The 6,000-nt window shown below is 43.2% G+C and overlaps 1 protein-coding gene across 1 annotated transcript in view; it reads left to right on the top strand.

The window, feature by feature from the left end:
- Window positions 1-3,283: 3,283 nt before the first annotated feature.
- Window positions 3,284-6,000, top strand: part of THOC2 (THO complex 2) — a 138,589-nt gene continuing 135,872 nt past the window's right edge. Inside the window, exon 1 of the mRNA XM_041740690.1 lies at window positions 3,284-3,423. The gene's annotated coding sequence lies outside the window, so the exon portion shown is untranslated. The remainder of the gene's footprint in view (window positions 3,424-6,000) is intronic.

The following is a 6,000-nucleotide window of genomic DNA, read 5'->3' as shown; positions in this document are numbered from 1 at the left end:
GTCTAGGTGGGTGGTGGACATGTAGGAAGTGGCTAGATGTAAAAGTAGAGGGAGGGGGCCTGTGGAGAATTAGAAGGTACATGACTGCCCTGAAAGCACTGAAGTCCACCAGTTTGTTATATTCCATTTAAATGCTTTTAGTAGGTGATCCCTGGGTGGCTCAGCAGTTGAGCGTCTGCCTTCGGCCCAGGGCGTGGTCCTGGAGACCTGGGATCGAGTCCCACATCGGGCTCCCTGCATGGAGCCTGCTTCTCCCTCTGCCTGTGTCTCTGCCTCTCTCTCTCTCTATGTCTATCATGAATAAATTAAATCTCTCTAAAAAAATAAATGCTTTTAGCATTAAAAGAAAAAAATGGGGGTAGCCCGGGTGGCTCAGCGGTTTAGCGCCGCCTTTGGCCCAGGGCCTAGTCCTGAAGACCCAAGATTGAGTCCCTAGTCCGGCTCCCTGCATGGAGCCTGCTTCTCCCTCTGCCCGTGTCTCTGCCTCTCTTTCTGTGTGTGTTTCTCATGAATTAATAAATAAAATCTTAAGAAAAAAAGGAAAACATAAAGGAATCTACTAAGAACACAGTTACAAAGCTGCAAAATTATCTAAAAGAAAACATAAACGGAATTAATAAAAATAAAGCTCAAATTAGTGAAGTAGAAAATTGTCACAAGTTGGGTTCCCTGGGAAACAGATGCTGAGGACTAAAGGATCCAAAAGGTTTATTGGTTTATTGAGGAGTAACATCTGTGAAACAGAAGAGGCAGGGCATGTTGTCAGTAATGCAGACCCACAAAGTTTCTGCTAGCTCACTGGGGAGCTGCATAGCAAAGATTACCTATTAGAAGGATCCCGTGTTGGGCAGAAAAGGCTATACCCCAGTCCTACCATCTTGCTCAGTCATTAGCCGTGGACATCCCAAGAGCAGTGTGACCCTCAGCTCAAAATCAGAGGTGGACTCTGAAGGTACTAACAGCTGCTGGCACTCCTTGCAGCTGGATGATTAGTCCTTTCTTGAAGTGGGGTCTGCGTGTTGCCTCTCTGCCACAAAAACAATAAAAAGTGGTATAAAAGTTAATAAAACCTCAATAAAACCAAAAGGTGGCTTTACAAAAATTAATTCAATTTATTAAAGCTTGGTCCTTTTGTGTGTGTGCACACAATTTGCAAAATTGTTCTGCAAGTGTAATATGTATGCACAAATCCGCAAAGAGTGGACATTTAGGATATGTTGAATGGTATGAGGTAAAAACAGGTAGCATTCAAAGACCTGCCTTTCATGGTGGGGCCTTTAAGTCCCTCATCTTTTTAAACCAGATTTTTGGTGCTAGCCTTCCTTCCACTGCTCTGTAAATAAGGAACTGATTTTTAATGACCTGACATTAAGAAAAGGCTACCCCTAGTAGAAAACAAGAGAGGAACATTGTTACCGGTTTGAGGTTTCATTATCTCCCAAGATCAGGAAGGGCTGGGCTAGAACCTGACAGGGTCTGTGACTTGCACTGGACCCCTGAGGATTCAGAGATTTGATGGACCCAGATTGCCCCAAGTGCCCAACTCACTGGGATTTCCTGCCAGTTTCTACACTGATTTGACAGCATAATTCAAATGGGAAAAACTCACAGTCATTCAAATTTTCTGGAGCTCCCTGATAACATTTAGTAACAACTGGTAGGATGTATTCCACACATTGCATTATGGAATTTCTTCAAGGAATTGCTAAAATATATGGGGCTTAATTATTTTGTAGTACTCCTATAAGTTTTATCTAGATGAGATTCTAGATTGTCAATAGATTCATTAATTGGCTCTGCAGATTTAGCACAACTCTTCAGAACATTTGGCCTTAATGGCAGAAATGTAAGAAACGGCATTGTCCAGTATGCTGATCACTAACCACATGTGGCTGTTGAGCACTCAAAATGTTGGTAATCCGATTGGAAATGTGCTAGAGGTGTTAATACATGCAAGATGTCAAAGACTTGGTATGAAAAAGCAAACTAGGGGTGGTGTTAGGGGAGGTGGGTGGGGGATGAGGGTGACTGGGTGACGGGCACTGAGGGGGGCACTTGAGGGGATGAGCACTGGGTGTTATTCTATATGTTGGCAAATTGAACACCAATAAAAATGTATATAAAAAATAAAATAAAATAATTTTTCCAAATGAAAAAAAATTATACATACCTTGTAACCCAACTGTTTCACTTCTTATTAAAAGAATATTTTAAAAAAAGGAAAAGCAAAAGGAATGTGAAATGTCTCATGATTTTCATACTGATGAATATGGATGTATTTTGGATGTATTAGAGCAAATAAATTAAGGTTTATTTGACCTGTTTAACTTTTTAAATGTAGCTACTAGCATTTAAAATCACACACTTAGGGGTGCCTTGGCTGGCTGAGTCCGAAGGACATGGGACTCTTGATCTCCTGGTCCTGAGTTCGAGCCCCACATTGGGTGTAGAGATTACTAAATAAATGAACTTAAAAAAAAAGCCACACATGTAGGTCACAGTTGTGACTTGCATCATATTTCCATTGTACAGCGCTGCACTAGATATTTACTGCGAAGTTTCCCGAATCCCCGTTCTTTAAAAAAAATTGCTTATTTTTTCAATTCCAGCATAATTAACATAGAGTTTGAATTCCCGTTCTTTGAACTCACTCGGCGTTCCAGCCAGCACAGGAATGCTGGTAAACGCATCCTTACGGCTTGCTATGCCTTGAACCGGATAAAGGCTGAGGTATGTCACTACTGTGTTCATTTCCAATTCGCCACAATCTTCTGGTCAATGGGGAGGTGACGTGAAGATATCCGGCGTCTGTCCACACTGAAAAGTGCACATCGAGGGCGGGGAACACGATGGGAAGGTCACGAGCAGGGGCGCAAACCCAACGAAAGGCTCAGTAAGTTCTCCGGCACCGCGAGCGACAATGGCTCCAGCGAGTCCTTCGGTTGACCGGCCTGTGAAGGCCGACCTGCTCCGGGCGCGTTCAGCGGAGCCCCCGCGGCTGTGCGCCCCTCGCTCCCGCCCGGCGCTCGGCGCGACACCCGGTGCGGGGGACAAAGCGAGCGGAGGCGGCGGCGCGGCCGGAGCGGCTCCGGGAGGGACCAGGCACCGCGAGCCCGGCGGGGGCGGGGGCGGGGGCGGAAGTGATAGCATCCGGGGCCGCGACGCCGGAAGATGGGGCGGGCGGCCACTTCCCGAAGCCCGGAAAACCCCCGAGTTGCCGCTCCTGCGCCGCGGCTCTGGTTCCGCTGGTTCCGCGGTCCTGCTGCGTCCGCTCGGAGTGGCCGGGCCCCGGGCCCCGCGCCCGGGCGCCCCCGCCTGACCCCGGGCTGGGCTTCCCCGCCCGGCCGCCCGGCGCCCGCTCCCGAAGCCGGGTTGTTTGGAAGGGACCAATAAAATAGACGCACTCTTGGCCCCCAGACTAAGGTAGGAAGGAAGAAAAGGAGGAAGTGGAGGCAAAATATTAGAAAGGACGATGGAGATAAAAACAGACATATATTAACAACCTTTAAAGAGAACCAATCTCGTGTGCGACAAATGTGAATGTGCGGACGGAAGGGTGGATTTCCTGGCAGACTATAAACTACCAGAATTGACCCAAGAAGTAGAAAACCGGAAAAGAGCGGTAACTGTAGCCGAGAATGGAAAGGCGGCAGGTCCAGTTGCTTTCATAGCGAAGTTCTAGAGAATAATAAATCAAATTTAATAAAAGAAATAATTTGAATATCATGTGGTCCCTTTTGGACCAGTGTTTTTCAAAACATCTGTAGTGAAGGATCCGTTTTCTTTTTTTTCTTTTTAAAAATTTTTTTAAATTTATTTGTGATAGTCACAGAGAGAGAGAGAGAGAGAGAGAGAGGCAGAGACACAGGCAGAGGGAGAAGCAGGCTCCATGCACCGGGAGCCCGACGTGGGACTCGATCCTGGGTCTCCAGGATCGCGCCCTGGGCCAAAGGCAGGCGTCAAACCGCTGCGCCACCCAGGGATCCCTTTTTTTTTATAAATTAATTTTTATTGGTGTTCAATTTACCAACATACAGAGAAACACCCAGTGCTCATCCCGTCAAGTGTCCACCTCAGTGCCCGTCACCCATTCCCCCCCACCCCCCGCCCACCTCCCCTTCCACCACCCCTAGTTCGTTTCCCAGAGTTAGGAGTCTTTATGTTCTGTCTCCCTTCCTGATATTTCCCACACATTTCTTTTACCTGTGAAGGATCCGTTTAAAAAAAAAAGTGTGATTATTGTGGAGAGATACTTTTGTAATATTTAATAAGAATATTAGAGAAATGAAGTAAGCAAAGTGCGAGCACAATTTTTAAATGTTAAGATTCATCGGAAATAAATGACATTTTATTAAATATGACCAAAACCAATTTAACATATGGACAAAAAAGTAATTACAAAAACAGCATGCACTGTTCATTGATGAACCCAGCGGTCACTGCTTGGATGTCATAGTGATGTCAGATCGCTATAAAGGTTTCTAAACCCTCTCCATTTCTGTCCTTAACCACCATGGGTTGGTAACAAACAGTTCAGGGACTGGCACCAGTTCTCAGTCCACGGAAACAGATGGAAAGATCCCAAATTCATTTTTTAGAGCTACTATAGCCTTACATATGCTTATATGATATCAAAATATTTGTACAAAATATACACATAGAAATTCCAAATAAAATCTTAATAAACAAAACCTTGCAGTGTAGCAAAAGAATAATACACCATGATCAAGTAGGGTTTATTTCAGAAATGCAAAAATGATTCAGCATTAGGAAGTTTATCAACAAAAAAAAAACAAAACAAAAAAAGGAAGTTAATCAACATAATTTATGACAAAACAAATAAATGAGAAACCCCATAGTATTATGTTAACAGAAACTTAAAAAGCATTTAAAAATTCAGCATCCCATCCTTTAAATTTTTTTTTTTAATGTAGGCTCCACACTCAGGGTGTGGACCTCAACTCACAACCTTGAAATTCAGACCTGAGCTGAGATCAAGAGTCAGATGCTTAACCAGCTGAGCCATTCAGGTACCCCTTCAGGAGCCATTCTTAATAAGTACTTCAAGTAAAATAGAAATTTATTAACTTACTAAAGTAGACATTTAAAAGAAACTACTTAAATATGATAAAGATTGCTTACCAAAACTCTACAGCAAACATTATACCAAATGATAAAATAGTAAACTCATTTCATTAAAGTCATGAATGAGAGAAGGCTGCTGTCAGCATTATTCAACATTGTTTTGGATGTTCTAACTAATCTAGTCAGACAAGACAGTGAAGTATTATGTGTAGCCTACTGTTGTCTTCGAAATTCTGTTCTCCCCATCTTCCTTAGAAATATTGTTTTAACTAAGGGCATGGCTGAGAGACTACATTTCCCAGTTTCTCCTGAAGCTAAGTGCAGCCATATGACTGTTTGCACCAGTGGCATATGAACAGATGTGATGAGGTCAACATATCCCACAATTGCTTAAAAGGAAATTGTTTATTCTAGACTTTCCTCCCACCTTGTTCCTCTGGGGCTGGAACATAGATGTAACTGTAACTCCACTTCAACCATGCAGATGAGTACAACGCTCCAGTAGATGGCAGGACAACAAGATGATAGGAACACGGGTCACTGAATAACCTGGAGGAGCAAGGATATTTGTTCTGCCAGCCTGAACTGGTCAACAATTATGTATGAAAGAAAGAAACTTCGATCTTATTTTCATCACTGTATTTCTCTCTCTCTTTTTCTCTCTCTCTCTTAGGTGTATTCAGCTTTTACTACAACTAGAATGATAGGAATCTGCATTAGAAAGAATATGCAAAAATTTTCCTATTTATTTTTTATTATTATTTTTATTTTTTTTAAGATTTTATTTTTTTTTAAAGTAATCTCTACACCCAGTGTGGGGCTTGAACTTCCAACCTCGAGATGGACAGTCACATGCTTCACTGAGTGAGCCAGCCAGGCACCCCCAGATTATCCTATTTAAAAAATTATATTTGG

The sequence above is a fragment of the Vulpes lagopus genome, chromosome X, assembly GCF_018345385.1.
Source record: "Vulpes lagopus strain Blue_001 chromosome X, ASM1834538v1, whole genome shotgun sequence".
NCBI classification, from domain to species: domain Eukaryota; kingdom Metazoa; phylum Chordata; class Mammalia; order Carnivora; family Canidae; genus Vulpes; species Vulpes lagopus.
This window is presented reverse-complemented; position numbering and strand designations above follow the sequence as displayed.